This window comes from Lacerta agilis, chromosome Z, assembly GCF_009819535.1.
Source record: "Lacerta agilis isolate rLacAgi1 chromosome Z, rLacAgi1.pri, whole genome shotgun sequence".
Lineage (NCBI taxonomy): Eukaryota > Metazoa > Chordata > Lepidosauria > Squamata > Lacertidae > Lacerta > Lacerta agilis.
The window spans coordinates 27,668,479-27,681,675 of NC_046331.1; the positions used below are offsets into that span (position 1 = coordinate 27,668,479).

At 43.7% G+C, this 13,197-nt stretch overlaps 1 protein-coding gene across 1 annotated transcript in view; it reads left to right on the forward strand.

Moving 5' to 3' along the window:
- The window catches only part of LOC117040145 (connector enhancer of kinase suppressor of ras 2-like), a 290,274-nt gene that overhangs the window by 203,917 nt on the left and 73,160 nt on the right, over positions 1-13,197 (forward strand). The window lies entirely within an intron of this gene.

Genomic DNA, 13,197 nt, shown 5'->3' on the forward strand with positions numbered 1-13,197 from the left:
TAGGCTGAGGTCGCATCAGGTTTTTTTAAAAGGGTGCTGAGAATTGTAGCTCTGTGAGAGGTCAACTACATTTTCCAGGATTCTTTGGGGAAAGTCATGTGCTTTAAATGTGGGTGTGACCTGCGTCACAGTGACCAAACCTTTGGCCCTCCCTCCCTCCCTCCAAGATGACTCTGCACCTGCTCATGCCACAGCACCATTAAAAAAAACACACGACAGAATTATTTCCTAGATCTTGGTAGCTTAAGGTTTCCTGCACAGCTGTGTGTTTTCTGCCTTACTATATTAACTCAGCTGTTGTTTAAAGTCTCAAACCAGGCAGGGTGTGTACCTGAGGAAGGAGTGCTGTTTTATTGTCTCTGAAATGAGACACTGACTCTTAGCAAAGTGTTTTTAGCAAACAGTGACAATCTCTAACAAAGGCTGGAGTTTTCTTTGCCCTTGCTTGCTCTGTGATAGTCTTTCTGGGTCAGAAAAGACTCAGAGGGGGAGGGGGAATAGATTTATACAAATGCATTGCGGGAAGAGGACCCAGTCAATCCATCATGGCGATGAGGCAATCATGTCACTGGAAGAGCGACAGCAAAATCATAATGCTGGCTTGAAGCTCATCATTGCAATTTACAAGTTTGATTTAACTGCTCCAAAGGTGTCACAAATCTTTGAAGCCTTGTGTTGGGTTTATATAGCAGCGATCTTGTTGGTAGAAAGGTTAGTACCTTTTGGTGAGCCTTGTGATAATGAACTGGCATACTGTGTCAGAAAGCGAGGAAGCACGGATTGAAAAGAAGCTTGTAACTTATTCCAGGCTTGCTTCAGTGTTCTGTTGTGCTATTGTCAGGGCTAGAGTCAGACGCAGGGCAGCAATAAAGGAAGCAGATCTATGTGGTCAGTGAAGTTGACTGTTTACTCAAAGAAACGAACATACAACCCAGCCTAGTGGTCTCATCAACACTTCCTATAGAGCCGTTGACAGGACTGAAGGTCTCTGCTTTCTGCCCTCTCTAAGTCTCCTCCTCTCCCAGATGTTTCCTAAGCAATCTCAAACTGCACCTGCACACCTCTGACCTCTGTTCTGCTCTTCTTATTACTCTGCGAGTTCTCAGAGACCAAGGGGAGGGAAGTTTGTCACAGCAGGAGAGGGAGACTCCTGGAATTATTTTGCAGTCCCTTGACCCTCATCCTCTGCTTCAGCCTGAACTGCTCCCTGTCACAGGTTCTTCCTGCTCACTAAACCATGTTGCAAATGGAAGCTACTCCCAATCTTCTGCCTCTGACCTCTCCTCATTGTCCCCCCACCAATCCCCTGGCTCTGAGCCTTCTTCTTCTGGGGATTCCCTGGGGGTCCACTGGCGGGTGCCTCCCACCACACTTTTTCGCCCAGCCAGTTCATGACAGTTATTGTACACTGACTCCAGAAGAGAGGTGTAGATAAATTTCAGTAGCTGCTGTGGATTTTCCATATGGTTCCTGTTCAAAACTGGCCACCTTCCTTCTTTTAAAGCTACTAGGTAAATTTATAGCATTCTCCTGAAGATGACTTAAGGCATTATCTCACAACCTTTGGGCTTGTGGCAAGCGGGGAAAGAGAGCTTGAGCTGCCCATGCCTGCTGACTCCTAACCATCATGTCCGGGACTCCACTTGGATGTGCCACTGCTGGAAGCCCTCTTTGTAGTTCTTCCACCCACAAAAGTGTGAGCGGCCCAGGAGAGAGATCTTTCTCTGTGGCAGCCACTGAATTGTGGAACTCCCTGCTGACAAAGGTGTGCATCTTTGTTACGCAGCTTCTGTCATGTGCTGGAGACACACCATCTCTACCCTCAATGTAGATCCCAGACATGGTGTGTTGTGTGGAGGCCACATTAGAAGCCTAGGCCCTCTTTGCAGATATAAAGAGCCAAGCCAACGACAGCCAAGAGACTCTTAGGTTTTTCTATGAGAATAAGGCAATTTAACCAACCCCTGGACAGAGGTTTCAGAGTCACCATAGCAAAATTGCTAGTGCATTGTGTGTGTGTGTGTGTGTGTGTGTGTGTGTGTGTAAGTTACTTTGGCTTATATTTTTTCCCTCTAAAAAAAGACACCTGCACTCAACTATTTCCACCTGCTTCACCAAAATTTCCATTTACGTCCCTTGAAGCGCTCCCACTGAATGTGTTCTGTGCATGTGACAGCGCGCGCACACACACACACACACACACACTCCTGAAGCTACTCAAAATGATAACCCCTGAGACATAATTAAGCTGTTATGCGCCAGAATTCAGCTTTGTTATACTTCATTAGTCCCAGTAAACAAAAGGCATTTAGTTTTAAGACCACAATATCTACGTGCATGAATATGCAACAGAAAATGATGGTTCCTATTTTCCTTCTTTACTTTCCGCTGCAGTGTGCAGCTACGCTATCACACTTGTCACATTTCATTTTGTCTTTTGCCTCACATCTAGCCATCACAGCGCGGGTAACTATCCTTGGGTGCTTACCAGGAATGATGGGAGCTGTAGTCCCAAAAACATCCGGAGGGTGCCATGCTGGCCACACTCCTCCTTTTCCCAGAATTGCAGGCTCTTGGTTGGTTGGCTTCCTCCTTCTCTGATACTGGATTCATACAGCAGGAGCCTCTCGTCATGCTCCGAAGTACAGTTGGAATATAATCAAATCTTCTAATGCTCCCACACATAAAATACTCCATAAGTAAAGGTCAACAGTGTTGCTGGATTAGATGGAGCATCAGTCTGTTCCACCATCCTGTTTCACACAGTGGTCAGAAAGATTATTCTGGGAAGCCCATGATGGGAGTAGGAAGGCAATGACACTCACTTCCACCAGCAGATAGACATAGCCAGTAAAATACCCCTGCATAGTAGAGACTGATTCAATAGGGCAAGTTTGCCCTGCCAACTTAGTTTGCCCCTAGCCAGCCAGCCTCCCTGCCTACCTCCTTTTTACATCCAGTCTACAGAATGGCACTGGTTGTCAGATTCCTCCTTAGTCTATATCACCATTTTAGAATTCAGCAGGGAAGATGGGGATAAAACCAAAGTTAGTTGTTGGTTCTCCCTATCATAGTCTCTAGCTTCTCCAGCCATTTGCTCTAGCTCCCCTTACTTCTGGCCTTTCTGCTTTCTGCCCTACCAGTCCCCACCGCGCACCAACTTTCACTGTAGTTAACTTTCTTCTTAAGAGACTGTGGTTGTCTCTCACAGTCTGTTTTCCTCCCTTTGGATAACTTTCTCATATGATTATGGGTTGAAGATCTAATCCTTGGTAGTTCCTCTTGCCTGCAACAATTACAATTAGGTTGGTCAGGCACAAAAGATGACAGGGTTTCTGCACCTTTAGTATGGAAGCTGGTTTTTCAGCAAGTGTAGAAGAGGAAATTTCAGATGCAGTGGAGGACTCTGTCCTATTGGCAATGCTGAAGTAAGATTGAACTGCCAGTCCATTTTGCTAAATATGGAATGGGATGGAACCTCTTGTCTGCCTTAGGCAGGGATATCTGAGAATTCAGAATGAAACAGAAATGGAGTGGAAATTGCCAGTGCTTATTTGTCCTGTTTTCAGGATTTAAAAAAATCAATCCCATGAATGCAATTGGTATTCCCCATTGTTGTTGCCTTCAGTCTGCAAACAATATGTAATTGATTATTTCTTCCACCCCTTATGCATTGTGTTTCCTTTGCATTGGAATGAATGGGTGGACTAACATAATGAAAATGTGATTTACATAATTAATTGCGTGGATTATGTAATTTTGCCACAGCTGACAGCAATGTGAATAATGTGTTGCAGTTTTTTTGTAGCAAAACACGAACTGCAGCCCAATGGAACAGTGCTGCATGCAACAAATGCAGAGTGGAATGGAAAACAATGTCTAGCCCTCATGCACCAAATGTCTTGGGCCAACCATGCCCAGGTGCCTACTTTGTTGAGTTTTAGGTAGCAACTTTAAGCTGTAATATAGGGCTGCAGTCTAAAAGCCTGGGTGAATAAAACTATCTTAGTCTGTTGCCTAAAACTCTGCAAAATAAGCATTGAACAGTCTCATTTACTTAAGTAAGACTGACTTAAAAGTAGATATTATAGGACTGTACTGCTAGCTATTGTTTTAGTCTGTTTTACAAAGCAATTCTCTGGTGGCTGGGTGTAGGGAAAGCCTGTCGTGGACTCGGACTCCCAAAGCCCCACCAGGCTTGTTCTGGCTAGAGCAGAAGGTAAAGGTGGCTTTTTTACCTTTGTGTCCCTCACCAATTCCATTTCTTTCTTTCTTTCTTTCTTTTTAAAATTACCCCTCCCATTGGGTACAGTGGGAGGGGAAATAACCATGGCATCTCCAGGAGTGGTACAGTTTCCATTTCACTTTGGAAGTATGTTTAGGGAATTGGATGGATCTAGCAGCTCCCCAATACATTTTTGTTGTTGTTGTTCAGTCGTTCAGTCGTGTCCGACTCTTCGTGACCCCATGGACCAGAGCACATTTTTTACATACCCCCAGAAACCCATTTCTCAAAGAAGGTCCACAGTATCCAATGGCCTCCCAGATACTCTTTCTAGCAGTCTGTGATTGCTATATTTTCCTTTTTGCTAAATTTGTATTTTGGGGGCAAGCTATATTTTAAACTCATTTAGGACTCCTTTTTGTGGGCTTATTCTGCAACATGTGATTGACAAAATAGTGCATTAGTGGTGGACTTTTACTGGACTATCCAAACATCACTCAACTTTATTAAATGTGATGTCTCCCTAAAGTTATCACATTATTGCCATCTGGACAAAAGCAGTGTGAAGAATCCTCATCATCATTATCATCATTGCTATTTTCCTAGATCAGTGCTATTTTATGCAGCATTCCACAGGGCAGGCATCACTACTGAGAAGGCCCTCTGCCTGGTTCCCTGTAACTTTGCTTTTCGCAGTGAGGGAACTACCAGAAGACCCTTGGAGCTGGACCTCAGTGTCTGCGCTGAACAACAAACAATAACCCAGAACATTTTTCCAGTTACAGGTGGGTAGCCGTGTTGGTCTGCCATAGTCGAAACAAAATAGAAAATTCTTTCCAGTAGCACCTTAGAGACCAACTGAGTTTGTTCTTGGTATGAGCTTTCTGAAGAAGTGTGCATGCACTTGAGAGCCAGTGTGGTGTAGTGGTTAAGAGCGGTAGACTCGTAATTTGGTGAACCGGGTTCGCGTCTCCACTCCTCCACATGCAGCTGCTGGGTGACCTTGGGCTAGTCACACTTCTCTGAAGTCTCTCAGCCCCACTCACCTCACAGAGTGTTTGTTGTGGGGGAGGAAGGGAAAGAAGAATGTTAGCCGCTTTGAGACTCCTTCGGGTAGTGAAAAGCAGGATATCAAATCCAAACTCCTCCTCTTCTTCTTCTGCACACGAAAGCTCATACCAAGAACAAACTCAGTTGGTCTCTAAGGTGCTACTGGAAAGAATTTTCTATTTTGTTTCGACCAGAACATTTTGTGGCATGAAAAGGTACAGGGTTTTCAGCAAGAAGCTCAGGGACATGCGTCAATTGGAAACTAAGCAGCAGTATGTCCTCACCCAAACCTTTTACAAGCGCAAATGGTATTATTGAAAGCCAGATTGCGTCAAACGGCTCCGAATACCACCATGAGCAAAAATAATCATGAATGCACAATGAAAAGGACTTCTGGAAGGACCTTGAGTTAAAAGATAGGTTATAAATGCTTCTTAATAAATAACAGAGGTCAACCAGCTCTTGGATCATCTTCCTATAAAATGTTCAACAAAGGATTCTGTTTAAGGACATTTGATGCATCCTTATTTGAGCACAGGTTTTTAATTGACAATATGAACCACCACGAAACCACGTCAGCTACTTGCACTAAAGTCTTTTTCAGCAAAGCAGTTCCTCAGAGTCTGGCATTTTATATTGACGGCAGTTACTAAGGGGAAATGCCCACTAAAAAAGCCTGTGTATTCCAGCTGAGTTTCTTTTCAACCTGTCCTCGGCTCTTTCACAGTTGGGCATTTCTTGAAATTACTGTTTTCATTACAGCAGCTGTGAGAAATGTACGGTGGGTAACCAAAACCAGGATGATAGCATAATGGGAGGGAAGCACTGAAGAAATAAAATTTACAGCAGTTGGTTAAGAGCAACTGTTGAGTGCATTTTGGAAATCATATTTTCTACCTTGCGCGCGCAGGGGAGGTAATGGCAATTTAGGTAGATACGTAGCATTGCAAGACTGAATTCGTGTCCATGGTGTTTCTGGTTTATTTGATCCAACCCGGCATATATTCTTCTTTGCCAGTAGCACTCAGGAAGTTTTGGCCTGTGTGGATTCACACCTTGAGGGCTTTAAATGTAAAAAGCAAAATCAACCTCCCAGCTCAGGAGGTGAGAAAGCCCCAGTCCCTGTTTTCTATTTTCTCACTTGCTTCTCGGCACATTTTGTGCTACATAGAAAGGTAAAGTCATACAACATTTGTTTTCTGGATCATTAGAGCGGCATTCCTCAGACTGCCACTGGCTCGTGCTTTCTGGGTGCAAGGAGCAAACTAGAGGTTTCATTCCACTTTTAATTTATGTACTGCCTTTCTGTACTGCGATACACAAGGCGGTTTGCAGCAACAAAATACACAACCAAGACAGTACACCTTATAATAATCTGGTTCAATACAAAAAAAAAGTCACAATAAAATTAAACTTTAAAACGGAACGACATAACAAATAAAGTAATATTCAATGATCTATTAGAATATAATACAGTGGTACCTCGGGTTAAGAACTTAATTCGTTCTGGAGGTCCGTTCTTAACCTGAAACTGGGGCCTCCCGCTGCCGCCATGCTGCCGCCGCCGCACGATTTCTGTTCTCATCCTGAAGCAAATTCTTAACCCAAGGTACTATTTCTGGGTTAGCGGAGTCTGTAACCTGAAGCATCTGTAACCTGAAGTGTCTGTAACCCGAGGTACCACTGTAGTACACAGAAAAATTAACTCTCAGAACATCGGCAAATACTAATTAAACAGGAATTCACTCTTAACAATTAACAAAAATTAATTACTAAATTACGATCAATAAATATAACTAAAAGTCACAATGCATAAAATTCCATGGTACATTAAAAAACCATGTAAAAGGATCAAATTGAGAAACAAAGACACACAACTTATAAAATTACTATTTTTTTAAACCCCTGAATTCCTCTTCTCCCTTCCCAGCTGCTTCTACTGTTCTTGAAGTCATGGCCTGGGAGAGGCTAATTGCTCAGCTGGACTTGACTGAGGGTGGGGGAGCGAGGCTCTTCCCTCCTTCTTTGCACTTCCTTGCTGAGGAAGCTGACTTCTGCTGAATTATTTTAGAGTATTTCTGTAGTCTCTCTTGTACTGTGCTGGATCCTTTATGCATCTCCACAAATGCCAGTCCCCTGGAGTGTGTTAGGCTTCCTTCCCTGGAGATGTACAGTATCAGTAGATCCTGGAGGCTGAGTGCAGAGGAAAGGCATGGTTTTGAGGGTGGAGGATAGAAATGAATGGAAGAGGGTTGCCTAATAGTGATAAGTGAACTCCCCTAACATTAGTAGAGTTCGGGACTGGAAACTATAAGTAAAACTGGAGAATGTTTGCAGGGGCGGGGCGGGGCGGGACTGTGCATCAGATGTGCATTAAATGCGCTTTAAATGCATGGTGCAGATTAACTCTTGAGAGTGCATAACCATGTCCCACTGCTTCTCTTCTCCCCTCCCCCCTCGCTACAAATGTGCATCTTGGGAGAGGGGGAGTGGCTAATGGAGGGATCCAGTACCCCACCCCTATCTACATAGGAGCCAACTCCTAGGGGCCAATGTGCCATTGCCTCCTCCCAATAAAACATTCGAGGGGCCTGGTACTCCCCAAAGTTAATGGTCATTGCCATGTTGCATACACAATGTCATGTGATCAATTATGTGGGGCAGGGCTTACCTGCCCCCCTTATTTTATTCAAGTTGGCACCCCTGCCTATTTATATCCAAATCATGCCTTCCTCTTTGATTTTTAGATGCAAAGACCCAGATTCCTACAACCAGGCCCACCATCTTAACTTTTGCTTGGCCTTTAGCTCTGCCAATGAAATAGGGCTGTGCATTCCTATTCAAGTGCTTTAATTAAGACTCACACACACGGCGTAATTCATGCTACTGCTTCATTTCTTCCTCACAGCATGAGTTTGGAAGATTTGTTATATGCAAGTAGCTACTGGATGTATTAGACTTGGAGTTTTAAAAAAAAAAAACCCTGATAATTACACAGAACCATCTTTTAAAATAAATGTTTAGGAAGTGGTGTGGAATCGAAACCTAAAATTAAAACATGTGAAGCAATTTCATAAATTGCTTTAAGGATGCAAACTTTGCTTCATTAAATGGTGTCTTTAACTAATGCAATGTTGGCCGGATGCCCAGGTTCGAAGCTGTTGTGCAACACTGGACTAACTGGAATATTAATGTCAGGAGTCATGACCCTTCTCACTACAAAGTCGTAAAGGCAATTTAAAGGTCTTGCCATCTTTGCTAGGAAGGTGGTGGTGGGGTGTTTCCCTTGGTTTTACATCCTGCCCTAAATAGGACCAATAAATTTCATTTTGGAAGGCATCACTGTAAAATACCACACCAAATGAAGTGAGGTCTAGCTGCTGCAATGCACTCTCAGGCCCCATCTTCACTATACATTTAAAGCAGATTCATGCCACTTTGAATTGCCATGTCCCCCCCCTCACAAAGGATCCTAGGGCATGGAATTTGTTAAGGGTGTTGTGAGTTGTTAAGAGACACCCCTGTTATCATGACAGAGCTACAATTCTCAGAGTGGATTAACGGTCCTTCTTCCCTCCCAGGGAACTCTGAAAATTGTATGTCTGTGCAGGGAATTGTTGGGGGGGGGCGTGTCTCCTGACAACTCAGCACCCTTAACCAATTACAGTCCCCAGGATTATTTGGGGGAAGTTATGGCTGTTGAAGTGGTATGAAATTGCTTTGATGGAACATGAAGATGGGGCATGCAACAAAAGGTTACTGTATGGAGTTTTCCTATTCCAAGTTTTCAGCCAGTCAGTCATTCTGTTTCCAAGGATACTCCATTCCATTCCCATTCCCATTCCCATTCCATGGTTTTCTGTTCCTTAGGAAGTCCTCTCCATGTACCTAAGTCTCCCTGTGCATGTTCCAAAGTCCTGAGGAATGCTAGAGTCAATGGAATTACCAGTGCTATACTGGGTGCTAGGCAAGGCCGTACGTACACAGCCTGAGGACATCTCACATAGAGCATGTCCCAGAAATAGCATGCGATCTTCAGGCCAGAGCAGCACTCACCTTTCAAGGTAAGGCATAACATAGCCGGAGGGCATTGCAACCTAGAAATAGTATGTCCCAGAAATATCATGCTTCCCCAGGCCACTTTAGGACTCACCTCACATACTATTTCTGGAATCAGCTTCCACATGTCGAGAAGGGGATCTGCACAGAGCCTGTGGGGAACCTACAGCCTACAGAACTGCAGGTTCAACACATGGAGTCAGAACCAATATCAGTACCCATCATTCTTGGAATGTAGGAAGCTACCATGGGCTTATCTGGCAGCAGAGGCTGGGTCTGGAAAACTGCTCAGAATTGTAAATTTCCCACAAAGCCACACAGCATCACCCTGCAGGGCAAGGTGCATAATTCAAACCGTGGGCAGCTTCCCAGATACAGGCACTGCTCCCACACAAGCATTTTCCCAGGTAAGGGGGAGCAGGTCATGAACTAAAGGTGCGCTTTGCTAGGAGGGGTGGACATCCTCAGATGTTCCTCCACTGCTGTCCGAAAAATGCCTGGCTCTGCTTGCTTTTGGGATGGGAGGAAATTTCAATTCAGTCCACATTTAAAAACTAATCTATTTAATTCACACTTTCCAAAACAATTCACGAACCAAAGCACAGCTAACCTTCGAAATTCACATTTTTACAACACCATCTCCACCAAATGACATGCAGGGAAATGCATAAATTAATGGGGGGGGGATGCACAACAACACATTGTATTAGGGATCATTGCTTGGCAAAAATGGGGGATATTACACAAGATTGCATAAAAGGGTATGAATATTAGAACAAATCAGCACTAAAATACTGGCAACATTTCATGAGGACTTTTTTAAAAAGGTTGCAGACTGGTAATGGAAATGCCAAAGAACTCAACTTAAAAATTGAGGAAAGGAGGAAGTGAAATGGACAGGTTTGCCCACCCCTACTCACTTCTTGCCCTTTCTTGGAAACTTGTGCCTCCCTTCCAGGATTATTATTGTTGAGTTGAAAGGGACCACAAGGATCATCTAGTCCAACGCCCTGCAATGCAGGAATCTTTTGCCCAACACAGGGCTTGAACCCAAGACCCTGAGCTTAAGAGTCTCCTGCTCTGAGCTATCCTGCACGGATTTTGTGCCCATCCTGGGGTTGGGGGTGAAGGCATTCCCACACAGTGTGTGAACAACTCTTTTCTTGTGCCAGTGGAGATTTGGGACACTTGTCAGACTTCTGTCCCAAATCACTGCCAGTATGTACCCATCAAACATATTTTTTAAAGTTATTTGTACCTTGCACCTGATATAGAATCAAAGCAACAAAACATGCACTTCTTCTGAGTTTACCTTTTATTTTCTTCCCTCCCTCTCTACCACCAACACCACCTTTGCCCTGTTGTTCACTTTCTGCCTTCCTTTTGCTCCTTTTCTGTTTTTTTTCTTCCCCAGCACGGAATTTAAGAATTGCAAAATGTTTGTTGCTGGAAGCAACATTCCTTCTTGTCTCCTCCCTCCCCACTATCCACTAGCGGGGGGGAGGAATGAAATAACCTCAAAGGCAGCTTTTTATTTTTAGCCTAGCACACACACAAAATTGTGCACGTCTCTGTTGTATCTTATGATGGGTTTAGCGTCAGCTTACTGAACTCGAGAGATAAGTTAAGCCTTCTGGCATTGGAATTGCTGCTGGGTGAAAGGGGGAAATGCTTAGGATGAAGGATCTCTAATTTTCAAAGCTTGAAAAAGAAATAGAAATGTTTTTGTGTGGTGTGTGAAAAAAGTGAATAGAGTACAACAGCATCAGTGATGAAGATGGGACCACTTTACATCTGTAGCTCAATAAATTGCTTATCTTGATACTCTGCGTGCAGTTGTGGAGAACCAGAGATACACGACTGGGCAAACAGCCTCCCAGAAGCCTAGCTCACTACAGTGGTACCTTGGGTTACGTACTTAATTAGTTCTGGAGGTCCATTCTTAACCTGAAACTGTTCTTAACCTGAGGTACCACTTTAGCTAATGGGGCCTCCTGCCGCCGCCGTGCAATTTCTGTTCTCATCCTGAAGCAAAGTTCTTAACCTGAGGTACTATTTCTGCGTTAGCAGAGTCTGTAACCTGAAGCGTCTGTAACACGAGGTACCACCGTATAGGCATTGCTGTTCCAGCTAATATCCTAGACCCCATTCAGATGATCAGTGACTTCCATTATTATTATTACAAGTATTACTATTATTATTATTATTATTATTATTATTATTCCTACTGTTGCTATTGTTGTTAACCCTCCTTCTCCCTAAGGTCCCAGGAAAAGAGGAGTGTGGGTGGTTGGGTGTTGCATGATGAATGTAACGGTTGAAACTCCTGATTTGTAGAGATTCCGTTGTTCCCAGAAGCTTTCCTTGCTTTTGCATCATAAACAAAACTGTTTGAGTTACAGTGGTACCTCGGGTTAAGAACTTAATTTGTTCTGGAGATCTGTTCTTAACCTGAAACTGTTCTTAACCTGAGGTACCACTTTAGCTAATGGTAATGGGGCCTCCCGCTGCCACCGTGCCACCGCCGTGCGATTTCTGTTCTCATCCTGAAGCAAAGTTCTTAACCTGAGGTACTATTTCTGGGTTAGCGGAGTCTGTAACCTGAAGCGTCTGTAACCCAAGGTACCACTGTACAGCATCTTGAAGAGAATCACAGCCCTTCACCATCTGAGAAGAGAAGCAGGTTTGAAATCTGATGTGGATCTCCTTGATCTCCTAATCTCGCAAGGCAAATTTCAATAGGCAGGGGCTCCTTTCACATTAGTGCAATTAACTACAAACATAAGCTGATGCCTTCTCTGATTTACAGATCAAAAGCCTTCTGCTCAGATCTGATATCAAAAGGTCTATTTAACCTCATGAAGCTCATTGCCCAATTAAATTAAGACCAAGCTTCAGTCTTGCCTCTGTGAAAGCCAAGGGGATTGGTTGTAATGAAGTTTCAGGTTGTAGTGGAAGCACTTCTTGAGATTGAATGGATAGGCAGGCAAAGAGATAGGTGGGCAGACACACAGACTTCTGTTATAGACAAACAGATATAGATAAAAACTCATTCATCATTAATATTTCCATTCTATTCTTGGAGCTAGATGGTGATAACAGAACTCCATGCTCTGGAGTATGAGGGAGGCAGATTTCCCAGTCTGACTATTAGGATGTAGAACAGGCATGGGGAACCTAAGACTCAGGAGTTGAACGTGACTCCATCTAACTCTTTTCATTCCCCAACTCCCAACTACACCTTTCACCAGCCCCACACCTTACCCAGGGGCTTTTGCCTGGATGGAATGTGTCCTTTAATTGTAATCAGGGCTTTTTTTCTGCCGGAACTCACTGGAACTCAGTTCTGGCACCTCTCAGGTAGGCGCATTGCCATTATAAAAGAACAAAGTTCAGGGTAAGTTCTAGCACCTCTTTTTCCGGAAAAAAATAGCACTGATTGTGATTATCCTTCTTGCTTGACATTGGCCTGGAATAGATAGATGATAGATAGATAGATAGATAGATAGATAGATAGATAGATAGATGATAGATAGATGATAGATAGATGAGAGATTGAGAGAGAGAGAGAGAGAGAGAGAGAGAGAGAGAGAGAGAGAGAGAGAGAGATAGCCTTACTGTACAAACATGTGCAAAGAGCCACATCTGTTCCTTCCCTCCCTTTTGTCTCTGTCTTAATGCCTACCGTGGCAGGTGGCCCTCAGAAGTTTCACCATGAGAGAATATGGCCCTCAAGCTTTAAAAGGTATCCACCCCGGTGTAGAATGAACATACACACCAACAATTGTAATAAATTTCAAAAAATCGAATGTCATGGCTACGATACTTATAAGCAAAGGTGAACTATTAGCACTGTTTATTCC